The sequence below is a fragment of the Stenella coeruleoalba genome (genome assembly GCF_951394435.1).
Source record: "Stenella coeruleoalba genome assembly, chromosome: 2".
Classification (NCBI taxonomy): domain Eukaryota; kingdom Metazoa; phylum Chordata; class Mammalia; order Artiodactyla; family Delphinidae; genus Stenella; species Stenella coeruleoalba.
This window is the reverse complement of record NC_137147.1, coordinates 112,967,884-112,981,451: the sequence shown is the minus strand read 5'-3', so window position 1 is coordinate 112,981,451 and position 13,568 is coordinate 112,967,884. Positions and strand designations below refer to the sequence as shown.

Below are 13,568 nucleotides of genomic sequence, written 5' to 3'. Positions count from 1 at the left end.
TGGCAATGCATAACTGAGTATTTACAATTTCAGCAAAGCCCAGAAGAGAGAGGCTCCAGCCACAACCAACCGTCCTGTAATGCTATGCTTGTAGTTAAGCCTCACATATACCCCAAATCAAGGGATTTGGAATAGTTGAGGCCCAGCAACTTAACATTTATTTTCCTTTGCTATTGGTGTAAACTGCTGCAATTCAAAACAGACTCTAATTTGGTTTTTCTGCTTTTTTACTGCTTTGTATGCATTTTAAGGAGAGCTCAATAGATGAAGTTTTATTGTGTTTTTACAACACTTTCTTGCAGACCTGAATTCCCTAGGTTTAAATTCATCTCACTCCTTTATTTTGTGGGTTGACCACTTAAGCCTAGGTCCTTCTGGAAAATTTTGTGAAAGGAAAAGTCTGATCCCCTCCCAACTCTAGTTGGATAAGAGACTGCAATTGTGCTTGTAGAAATGTATATAGTTCGGCAATACTAAGTTTTGGTGGGGACATAGGAAAAGGTAGCTCTCACATATTGGTATAAGCACTGAGTAGAGAAATTTGTCAGTGTCTGCCCAAACCTAATTCAAAACGTACATAGTCTAAGACTCAGCAAGTCCTCCTCTAGGTATTTACCCAGAAGAAGCCTCAGCACGTGTGCACATGGAGGAAACATGAACAGTTGCAGTCAAGTCACCAGATTATTGCATTAAATGGTGAAGCAATGGGGAGACCTAAACAGAGAAACAGCACGCTCAGATGAAGGAATACTCTATGGCAGCTAAGAGAAGTGGGTTTGACCTACAAGAGGCAAAGAAAGATAGATCTTAAAAATATAATGTTTATATTATAAACCTGCAAAAATCAGGTTGAAGAATAATAATTAAGACTGCCGAATGATGAAGAATACTACTAGTATAAATTAGAAACAACTTAGAAAACAATTCAGGAAACAATATATGGTGTTGCCTATGGATATGTATACATAGAAGATAAAAAAAATAGGGTTGAGACAAATATTCCAGACATCAGTTTTGGGATAATGGTTGCTGCCGGGGAGTAGTAGAGGAGCATGAAGATGCGGAGGAGAGATTTCTACAGTATCTGTGATGCTTTATTTAAAAGCCATTTGCTTTGAGGCAAATCAATAAATAAGAGTTACTCTTGTTCTGTGGTGTCAGAAGAAATTCTTTCAAACTCTGGACATGGTTTGAGCTTCTTAATTGGAAATAGATGAGACGTAGGGAAGGCTCCCTCAATGAAGCTCAGTGTTCTAAGCTTATTACTGAAACTTGAGGTTTTAGCTGGATGACAATTCGCAGGACTTCAGAGGGCTGATGACAGAGCACATTTGCTTTAGGAAGTCTAGCTGGGAGTGAGGCTAGGAGAGAAGTGAGAATGAGGGTAAAGTGGGGTGAAAAGGATGTTTACAGAATGCCTTGTCTGAAAAAATAATTTGAGATTTAAGCAAATAATGAAACAAAAATGCATGCAAATGCAACCAAAATACACGTGAGTGTGTGCATGTATGCATACAGACACACGTACATACACACAGGACTACAAACCTATCCACAAGCACCAAGAAGGAAATCCAAAAGAGCAGAGTAAACTTTTACTCCTGCCTTTTGATGCAGGTGAGCTGAAGCATCCTTAAAGTGATCGACCCAGAAGGCACCAGGCCTCCAGGGCCCTCACGCTGGTATCCAACTGTATGGTAAAGAGTGGGGAGACATAACACACATGCTGACTGTTGCCTGGGCTCTGCCACAAGACACCTGGTGGCAAAGGTGTCCAAATCAAGTCTGCGGTTGGGGAGTCTATTCTGATCTAAACACTAACTCTTTGGATTCCCTGCAGTAGAATCACCTGGAAGATTTGTTCAACAGGCAGATTTCTAAGCCCCACCCCAGAACTCCTAAGGCCAAATCTTTGGGTTGGGACTGGAGACTCAGCTGGCCTGACAAGCTCCCGGGTGATGCTGATGCACGCTAACACTGTGAAACAGCCAGCATTCTGTGGCACACCAGTCATGAGTTGATGCTCTCAGGGGGTGCAGCATCCCAGAAAGAACCCCTGATGTCTCATTGAGAACACAGGGAAGGCGGCCTCCAGTTACAGTCTCAGGGTGAATTTGTAATGTGTGACATTTCTTTAGGGACTTTCATCACAGAGGATGGTGGCTCTGGCACTGTAGGTGTTCCTGGTGGAAATTCCTTGGAGTCTTTGTCTCTCCAAACAATACCAGATTGGGTGAGGCTGTGAGGCCATAAAAGGAATTCTCCTGGCAGTGTTGCTAGAAGGTAGAAAAACAGGAGGAGCTCCCCTCCTGCCCTCCCCCTCCCGGAAGCCTTCTGCCATCTCTTAAAAGTTTTCCCTGCACAGCAGTCTCTCCATTCAGAGCCCAGGGATTCAAGAAGCTACAAAGTGATAAATCAATTATGAAATGGAAACCTCAATTACAGCCTGTCCGCTTAATTGTTTGACAAGTTAATTAATCTCCCAAGCAACCCCACTCAGTTCTCCCTGTAAATTGTGGGAAAATAGCTAACGCAGGTCCCCGGGGTCTTGGCAGTCCAGTATCAATGAGGCTCTTGGAAAACGACGAATCATAAGCATTTAGTGGGGTCAGTGCCTCCACATAGGAATGAAGAGGTTTGCTCCAGCTCCTGCCTTGCTGAGGTTTTGTCACTAATTATTTTGCTACTAACTAATTACAATCTGTACTTGTCTGTTTATTTATTTGTTTGTTTTCATTTCTCTTCCAAGAGACACATTTCTTTCTTTTCAAATCAGATCCTGTGATTCAAAGAGCCAAGGCTTCCAGACTGTGAAAAACATAAGCATCGTGTCAGTCTCCTCCGTCCCCGGAGAATGCGTCATCATAGCTGCCACAATAAATGAGGCAGGACCTTCCGAGCAGAGAAGATGGATATGTGTGATGGGCCTATCTTTCTGGCTGCATGAAGTGGTTACTGCTGTCTCAGTCTTGTGACCTGTCATCTGCGGCCTTTAGAAATTCCAAATGACAGAGTGAAGTTGAGAAGCTGGAAGATGCCCAGTGTGGTATATCAGATGTATACAAAGATATTCCGGCACCAGACTCACCTGGAGTGCTTGATCAGATGGATAGATATCAACTAGACCTACCTGAATCAGAATTATTAGAGAATAACTAGAGATAGAATTATTAGAGATGGAACTTGACAGCTTTTAATAAGTTCCCTGAAACCCACTTGGATCAGAGTGGGTGGGAATTAGTTGCTGATGGTTGGACCAAACAATTCAAAAATACACTCCTTAACTATCTATTACCATACCTCCTCATCCTTTTACTCTTTACTGTTATTTTGCTCATTTCTTATACCCTGTCCCTGGACCTTTGTACAGTCTTGCAAGGTTTCTTCTCTGCCTTGAAGGCTCTTCTACACGTAACCAAGTGCAGCCCTACTGATCCAGTCAGGACACCTGCTCAGGGTCTTTTTTGATCTATATAAAACAACACTCCTACTAAATGGAATGAGGGAACTTTATAAGTTTCTTTGTAGCACATATGACTACCTAAAACTGTATTATATCTTTGTTTATTATCTATCTTCCCACTAAGATACAAGCTCCAAAAAAGCAGAAATTCTCATAAGTTTTGTTCAGTGCGTATCTGCAGGGCTTAGAACAGTGCCCAAATTATAGTAAACACTCAATAAACATCTATTGAGTGAATGAAGATAGTGAATGAATGACAAGGCATAAACCTGCCAGTAGTAGCAAATGCCAATATCATGTGCATTTGGCAAAATCACAGTTTCAGACTCCACTATGGATCCTAGTAGTCTGTGGAAAACAGGACATGAAAATCCACAGAGAACAAAACTGAAAATGCAGCATATCAAACAATGTGGGATTTACCTAAAGCAGTGCTTACAGGGAAATTTATAGCACTAAATGCTTATTTTAAAAGAGGAAGAATGGACTCAAAACAATAAGTTAAGCTTCCACATCGCAAAACTAGAAGAAGAAGAGACAATTAAACCTAGGCAAGCAGAAAGAAGAAAATACTGAAGATAAAAACAGAAGTAAATGAAATTGAAAACATAAAAACAACAGAGAATATAAACGAAACCAAAAGCTGATTTCTTAAAAAGATCGATAAAACAATAAAACTCTAGCAAGACTTACAAAGAAAAAAGGAGGAAAGACGCAAATCACCGACGAACTGGAAATGAAAGCGCTCATATCACCACAGACACTGCAGACATTAAAAGGAAAATTAATAAGGGAATCATAATCTATAACCAACTCTATGCACATACATTTGAGAAATAAGATAAAATGGACCAATTCCTCAGAAAGTATAAAGTACCAAAGCCCACCCAAGATAATACAGATAACCTGAATATTTCTATGCTATTAAATCATTCGAATTTGTAGTTAAAAGCCTTCTAAAAAAATCTCCTGTCCCAAATGGTTACTAGAAAATTCTACCAAACATTTAAATACAATATAACACCATTTCTATACAACCTAATCCAGACAATAGAAGAGAACATTTTACACCTCATTTTATTATAAGGCAAGCATTATTCTGAAACAAAAAACAAAGACAATGCCAAAAATGAAATATATCAATATCCCTCATGGACATGAACACAAAAAATTGTCAACAAAATATAAGCAAATCATTTTGGGGCTGATAGATGCAAACTATTACATTTAGAATGGATAAACAACAAGGTACTAATGTATAGCACAGGGAACTATATTTAATATCCTGTGATAAAACATAATGGAAAAGAATATTAAAAAAACAATGTCTATATGTGTATAACTGAGTCACTTTGCTGTACAGCAGAGAATGGCACATTGTAAATCACTTATTAGTTCTAAGAGGTTTCAATAACAAAAAAAATACAAGCAAATCAATAGATCAAAATATACAAACGATAATATATCACAACCAAGTACAGCTTATCCCAAGAATGCAAAGCTAGATCAGTATTTTGAAACCTATGAATGTAATTCACTTTTTACTGTATGAACAGTCTGAAGAAGCTAAACCATAGGGTCATGTCAACTGATGCAGAAAAAGCAAAAATTTGTTAATAACATACAACATCCACTCATGATAAAAAAAAAAAAACCTAAGCAGATTAGGAATAGAAAGGAACTGTCTTAACCTAATAAAAAGCATTCACAAATGTTAAAAAAAAAAGCATTCACAAAAACCTATAATTATCATCATCCTTATTGGTAAATATAGAATACTTTCCTCCTAAGACTGAGAAGAAGAGAAATCTCAATCCCATTGGTCTTATTCAACATAGTACTGGAATTCATAACTAGTGCAATGGAAAAAATAAAATAAAAGGTCTACAGATGAGAAATTAAGAAATAAAACTGTCCCTATTAAAATTGAACATGTTTATCTATTTAGAGATCTCCGTAGAATCTACAGAAAATGAAAACAAAAAACAACAACAACAACAAAAAAAACCTCTCAGAACAAATAAGTGAATCTAGCCAGGTCACAGGATATAAGATCACCACATAAAAATCATCCATGAGTCAATATACTAGCAACATAAATATGAAACTAAATTTTTAAAATTGCTATTATGATAGTTCTAAAAAATGAAAATAAACGTATTCAAAATCCATGGCCAGAAAATTACAAGTGTACTGGTCAAATAAATCAAAAATCTAAATAAATGGAGTGACATACCATGTTCATGGGTTAAAAGATTCAAAGTAGTAAAGATTAATTCTTCCCAGATTTATTTAGAGTTAATGAAATTCCAATCAAAATCCCAGTAAAACTTTTTGTAGATATAGAGAAGTTGATTTTTAAATTTATATGTAAAGACAAAGAAACTAAAATAGCTCAAATAATTTTAAAAGGTAAAAATAAAATTGCGGGAGTCATATTATCCAATTTTAAGAGTTCTTATAAAGCTGCAGTAATTAAGAGAGTGTGTTATCAGTGAAAGGATAGACACGTGGACATGCAGACCAATGGAGGATGCAGAATCCAGAAAGAGGCCTACAGAAATATAGCCAGTTGATTGTTAATTAAGGTGCAAAAGTACTTCAATGGAGAAAGAACAGTGTTTTTTTTTAATGATGTGGTAACAATTGGACATTATATGCAAACAAAAAAACAAACAAAAAACCTTTAACCTAAACCTCACATTTTAATGTATCATAGATCTAAATGTAAAACACAAATATGTAAAAGTTTTAGAAGAAAACAGAGGAGAAAATCTCCATGACCTGAAGTTAAGCAAAAATTCATAGATATGACCACAAAAGCATAACTCATGTAAGACAAATTGATAAATTGGTCTTCCTCAAAATTAAAAAAATCTTACTGATGAGAGACACTATTGAGAAAATGAAAAGATAAGCTACAGACTGGGAGAAAAAATTTGCAATCATATATCAAAAGGCTTGTATCTAGAATATATAAAGAACTTTCAAAATTCAGTTGTAAGAAAACAAAATCAACTTCTAAAATGTTCCGAAGACCTGAACAGAGATTTCACCAAAGATTATTTAAGCATAACATAAGCACATGAAAAGATTTTCAACATCTTTAGCCATTAGGAAAATGCCAATTAAAACCACAGTGAGATAGCCCTATCTACCTATCAGAATTGCTAACACAAAACTAAGATAGCAAGTGTTGGTGAAGATATGAAACAAATACAACTCTCATGCCTTGCTGGTGTGAATAGCAAATGGTACAGCCACTCTGGAAAACTGTGAGTTTTTTATAGAGTTAAACATACACATATGACCCTAGAAAATGAAAATTTATGTTTCTACAAAAACTTGCACACAAACGTTTATAGCAACTCTATTCATAATTGCCAAAAATTGGAAATACCCTAAATGACCTTCAATTTATGAATGGATAAACAAAATGCAGTACATCCATATAATGGAATACTACTCAGCAATAAAAAGGAATAACCCATTGATATACACAACAATTTGGATGAATCACAAAGACATTGTACTGAGTGTGGGAAGCCAGTCTCAAAAGGTTACAGACATTGTCATTACAGTTAAAAGACATCCTCAAAAAGACAAAGCTATAGTGATGGAGAGCATATCAGTGATTGCCAGGGTTGGTGTTGGGAAAGGATGCAACTACACAGTTGGCCTTTTGTACCTGCGTGACATGATGGGTTGAATACGTAGATGCAGAACCTGTGGATACAGAGGGCTGACTGTACTACACCATTTAATATAAGGAACTTGAGCATCTAAGGATTTTGGTATCTGCAGGGGATCCTGGAACCAATGCCCTGAGGATACAGAGGGACGACTATCAAAGGACATCACAAGGGAGTTTTTTAGGGTGACTATTCTGTATTCCAATTATGGCGGTTATATGAAGTTGTATGCATGTTCAGATTGTTAGAATGAACAACACAAAAGTCAATTTTACTATATGATCATTTAAAAACTAAAATTAATTTTTAAAAATCTACATTGGAAATAGGAAAACAAAAAAAGGAAAAATTAGGTCAAAAAGAGAAAAGAAAATTGAAAGTGCAATGTCTTGGGTTTGCTCTTGGCAGTACTGGACTCTTCTCCAGTTCTCAGCCCCTGATCTGGCCCCGGGAGGTGGCAACATAGCTTTTACCTGGATCAGGGACTTACTGATCTTCCCATATATAGACTCACCTTAAGTCAATTTCTAGACCACTGGCTATGAACCCTCCTGGAATAGTGAAATATTATAATAACAAACATGAGTAGTTTTAAAAAATACTAACCACTTGGAACCTCATCTCCTGGACTGAGCTGCCATCATTCTTATTTTTAAAGTGTTTCCCAGGTGAGCCTAATGGGGAAAACACCATGAAACAATGACGATGATTTAGGTTCTTTTATAAAGTTTAGTAGCCAGTCAACTTCACTGCCATTCTGCCCTCCAAAGTGCTGATGCTAAGTGCAAAGAAAGGCTGGAGGTCTAGTTCAGTTCTAGTCCTGACTGGGGCAAGGGGCACAGATCCAGGGACCAGAGGGGTCATAGTTTCACAAGATTTCACGGAGGTTGGAGAGAGACTCCTGTCTGGTTTCAGCTGTGAAGCTGAACTCAACAATCTAGATCATAGAGAGGGAGAAAAGGGCAGATTTCCAATAACTGAAAAATTATTTATGATCCAGGGCTCTCCACGTGTGAAATCTCATTGAATTCTCACAAAATCCCTATAAGAAAATGGCAATCACTGAATCAAGTAATTCGCCCAAGGCTCTACATTTTGTAAGTATAAGTGATAAGACTGAGATTTGAACCCATGCAGGACATTTGGTTTCTGTCCAAAATGTCCATAAGACATTTGGTCCATGCCAAAATGTCCTTGAAATTTGGTCCCGTCCAAAACATTCATGAACATATTTGGTCTATGCCAAATGGTTTCGGACAGAACTAAATACCAAGTACATTTCTGGTGTGGACCAAATGTCTTAAGGACCTAATGTTTTACAGACATTTTGGACAGGACCAAATGTCTGCTAACCATCTGAACTGCTCTTAACCACTAGTCAGTTCCAAATGCCATGGAAGGATCATCAGATTTAGAATTACATGGATCTAGAGTCCAATTATCTTTCTAGCACTTTTTAGATATAGACTGTGGACAACTACATTTAATCTCTCTGAGCCTCAGTTTCCTAATCTGAGAAAATGGGGACAATGATACCTGTCACTTATGGAGAATGTATATGTGGTATACCTGACAGAAATGCCAGTCAATAAATGTTTCCCGAGCTCTAAGATATGACACGGGCTTCCAGCAGGTCCTGACAATTTATCCTGAAGTTTCTGCATGAAGTGTGATGCTTTATTAATTACTCTGTAATCCTAGGGGGTTTCTTGCATTAAATTTTTGCCCTCTCTCTCCCTCTTTCTCTGTCACACACACACACACACACACACACACCCACACCCACACCCACACCCACACACACACACACATACCCACTCATCTACAGCTTTCAAAGAACTCTTATCTTCACTTCTGGTTTTAGACAGCTTTGAGCTTTGAGCCATACCCAACTTGCTCATCTTCTTTCTGCTACAGCTGTTCATCCCACATCTGTATTCACATCTGAAGCAGCAGCACTTTCCCCAAAATCAGTTCCCTACCTACCCCACCCCCATCAGAGAAAAGCCGTAGTTCTTACCTGCACCAGGTTTTGTGAAATAGCCTCCTAGAAAGCTGTTGTCTTCAGTTAGTGAGGATAATGGGATTATTCTATCTGTGTAATAATAACATGTTCAATTTAAAGAAAAAAAAATCTGAAGCCACTTAAAAGCTGCTGTTTGGTACGGATATATTATTTCAGTAATGAATAATCACTAAAGATATTATTCTGGATGCAGTTATCATTCAGTGATGTGACTAAAATGCATTAGATGGAAAATTGTATTTCAAGTAAATATATGCACTAGTAGAAATGTATTACCACCCATTAATGTGCATTAATTCCAAACCAAATGCCAACTGGAGTGCGCCTACATGGGTTTGAATGGCAGGCAGTGATTTGGAAGTGGGAGGAAATAGGTTTGGATTTGGTCAAATAGACTGAGAAATGATGGTGGGAGTGGTAGTTGATGATTCAAAAATGAACAGGTGAAGGGACTAGCCCACCAACAGAACAGGCAGGAAGGGCACCCCTCCCACACCTCTTTAAGAGACTTTATCTGTGACTAAGGCCTACTGATAACTGTTGACATTTCTAAAGCAGGGGCTTTTTCCCCTCTCCCACAATCTGCATCTTCAAGTATTCTTTTCGAAGGAAACAGAAAGGAAAATCTCTATGTTTTTTGCTAAGGTAACTGCCTTGGCAACTTACTTTATTTTTTTCTCTGCACTACAGGAACAACTGTCAAGCCTGTCATTGTTAAGACAAGCTTGCCCAAATCTGAAATCTGAAGGGGTTTCCTCATTATCACAGGGTTCCAGACCTAAACAGCAAAGGTGGTTTCCCCATTCTTAAATGAGACCTCCTCAAGTTCCCCTCTTTCCTCATTTTATGGTGACTCAGAGGATTCCAAAGACAAAAGGACTCCAAAGATATGGGCACCTTAAGTCTCAGAGGGACTTTCCTAGGCATGCATTTTCCTACCTTTTTGGCACAATTGTAAAAGGTACAATTTTAAACCTCTCTTGTATTAAGACATCAGAGAAAAAGTGAAAATATAGAATAAAATTTCATAAAACACATAATCAACAAAGGCATAGTTTCTAGAATCTATAAAGAATAGCCAAAAATCAACATTAAAAAAAAGGCAGAAACCAATAGAAAAGCTGAAAAAGTCAAAACCAGGACTCTCACCAAAAAAGAAAAATAAAGAAAATCCAAGTGGCCAACAAATAAAAACTAGAGATTAGAAAACGAAAAATAGAGCCACAATAAAATATCTTTGTATACTCATCTGATGGCAAAATAAATTAATAACCTGTTAATACCAAGTGGGGTAAAAATCTGAAACAAGAGTTGTTCTCCTATACTGCTGGTGGGAGTGTAAATTATTAGTCAAATTCCTTTCAAAAGTGTTTGCCACTATCTCCTAAAACGGAAGGCACGTGTACTCTATGACAGAGCAGTTCTAATTTTAGGCATATACTCTCAAGAGACATATGTACAGGTACAGGAATAATCATAACAGCGTTGCTCCAGATGGCCTCAAACTGGACTCACCAGTAGAATGGGTAGAGAATGTGGTACCTGCATACAACCAAATACATCAGTTAAGATGACCAAGCTGCAACTATCTGCGGGAAGATGAATATTCTAAATGTAAGACTGAGGCAAAGAAGTGAGATTCCGAAACACATACAGTGTAATCACTTTTATGTATGGTTCAAAATCAGGCAGAACTAAACTATATTGTTGAAGGATGCATGTACACTGTGGGAAAAGTATAAAGCAAAGCAAGGAAATGACGATCCCTGAGTCAGGCGTGCGGATACTTCTAGGAATTGAGGGATTCTGAGGGCTGGTGCTGTTCTAGGTCTTGCCCTGTGTGAATGTGCGTCAGGTGTTTGCTTTATAATTATTTGTTTAAATGTATATAGCCATTTCCTGTTCTTTTCTCCATGTGAGTATGTAATAGTTCGAAATAAAAATTAGTGTAGAAAAAAATAATATAGACTGGCATGCTCCCCAGCTGATATATCAGGTACTGTGGTTCTAGTCTCACATCTCTTTCCAAACTTTGATCTACAATTTCAGCTTGCTGGCCACTCATCTACCTGGCCTGTCTCTGCTGGCTACAGTAGCCTTTTTTCACTTTCCCAACAGCCAGCTTGCTAGTGGTTCTGAGAGCATCACTGGAGGGAGCGGGCCACCTCCTCCTTCTTGACACGTGTTCTCCTGACTTTGGGGTGTCATGGGGTGTCAGACTCTCTCCGTGAGAATGTGTCACTGGCTGCCCGTTCTCATCTCCCTCATGGCACATTTTCCTCTACTTCATTCAGAATCTCGGAACAACCCAGGACTCAGTCTTGTCCTTCCCATATGCTCTCCCTTCCTTCTCTCTACTCCTCACCTCTTCTCTCCTATTCTCTTTTTTTTTTTTTTTTTTTTTTTTTTGCAGTACGCAGGCCTCTCACTGTTGTGGCCTCTCCCATTGCAGAGCACAGGCTCCAGACGCGCAGGCTCAGCGGCCATGGCTCACAGGCCCAGCCGCTCTGCGTCATGTGGGATCTTCCCGGACTGGGGCATGAACCCGTGTCCCCTGCATTGGCAGGCGGACTCTCAACCACTGCGCCACCAGGGAAGCCCTCCTATTCTCCTCTTACTCTCATCCTTGGTGCGCACGTCTAGACCCATGGCTTTAAATATCCTCTTTAAGCGCACTGACCACCATCTCTTAGATGGCTTCTGAACCCCAGAGGTATATCCACTGTCACCTTGGCACCTAAATGCGTATGCCCAACAAGAATATCAAACCTAACATGTTCCAAACAAGCATTCTGACCCCGAGATCCACTGTCAAACCTGTCTCCAACCTTCTCATTCTAAGTAAGCAGCTGCTTCATTAAACCAGCTCCACGGGGGAAAACACAAGAGTCATGCCTAATTTTCCCTTTTCTCTCACTTCCCAGGTTTCATATATTACCATGTCCATCACTTTTGCCTGCAAGATGTCTTTAGAATCCATTCTCTTCTTCCCATCTCAACTGCTCCCACTGTCATTCAGGCCACCATCACCTGGACTGAAACTACTGCCATGTCCTCTTCATGAGCTTCCCAGCTTCTACCCAACCACCCACCTCCTGCAATCCATTCTCTGCCCAGCAGCTTCAGAGACCTTTAAAAATATAATGTAATATTGCACTGTTAAAAACTGGCCAGTAGTTTCCTGTTACACTTAGAACGAAATCTATGCTCCTTGCAGTGAGTTACAAAGCCCCTTGTCCCCTTTCTTGACCAGCACACCAACCTCATCTTCAGACACCGTCTGCCTTGCTCACTCTGCTGAAGGCAGAAGGGCCGTTTTTTTCTGATCCACCAAAATTGAGTTTTCGCTGTGACCTGACCTCAAGGCCTTTGCATTTCTCATCTCCTCTTCTAGAATGTACTCTTTCCCAGGTCTTCACACACCTGGCCCCTTCCCATAATCTTCTCAAAGAGGCCCTCCCTGACCAGGCATTCTCCTGGGACTTCTCCATCCTGTCCCCTGACTTTATTTCACTTGGCCCTAACTGTTTTCTAAAGTATCCTATTTGCCTAGTTGAGGTCTTGTCGCTTGTTATATGCCCAGTCACTAAAACAGAGCCTGATGCTCAATAAATATTGACCGACTGAATGATTGAAAATAGGGACTTATCTAACTATGTGCATCCTTGTCTTTTCAAGCATTTCCTGCACTTTTTTATGGTAGAAAGGAGTCAATTTTCATATTTTATGATACAAAGCTCTGCAAATATAACTGAATTTTTAAGGACTTCCTTGATCGTTAAAAGCATCTATATAATAGTATAACTGTGAGGGTGAATGAAAATTCTCATCTATTCCCAGTGTGTAACTCAGTAGAATTTGGTATTCTCTGGAATTAGCTGTCAATATTTATCAAAAACTTAAATAATATGCAGACACTTTGACCAGTATATCCACTTCTAAGATTTTAGCCTGAGGGGAATACATATGAATATGTATTTATAATAACAAAACAAAAACAAAATAAACAAAAAATTCTGAAAACAATTTAAATATGCAACATCTAGGGATCTGAAATAATAAGCTACCTAGAAAGTTGAATACTCTGCAATCGTTAAAATTATGTTGTAAAAGATTATTTAATGTCACAGAAATTTGATCTTTTAAGTTGTAAAAAGGTATTTACAATGTGATCATATTTTTATTGAAAAAAACTCCATGGCATTTGAATATATGAAATTATGCATATTGAAAAGGTTGAACAAGCATATGATATAATGTAAGCAGTGGGTGGTAGAATCATGAGTGAGTATCTGTATTTTCAAAAGCTTCTACAATGAATTATATGTTTCAATTTATAAAAGTAACAATTTGTTAGTTTTTAAATATATATATAAAGGTATAAAAT

At 38.4% G+C, this 13,568-nt stretch overlaps 1 long non-coding RNA gene across 2 annotated transcripts in view; it reads right to left on the bottom strand.

Annotated features, from left to right (window-relative positions):
* The window catches only part of LOC307182996, a 493,984-nt gene that overhangs the window by 314,425 nt on the left and 165,991 nt on the right, over positions 1-13,568 (bottom strand). The gene's annotated exons all lie outside the window — the stretch shown is intronic.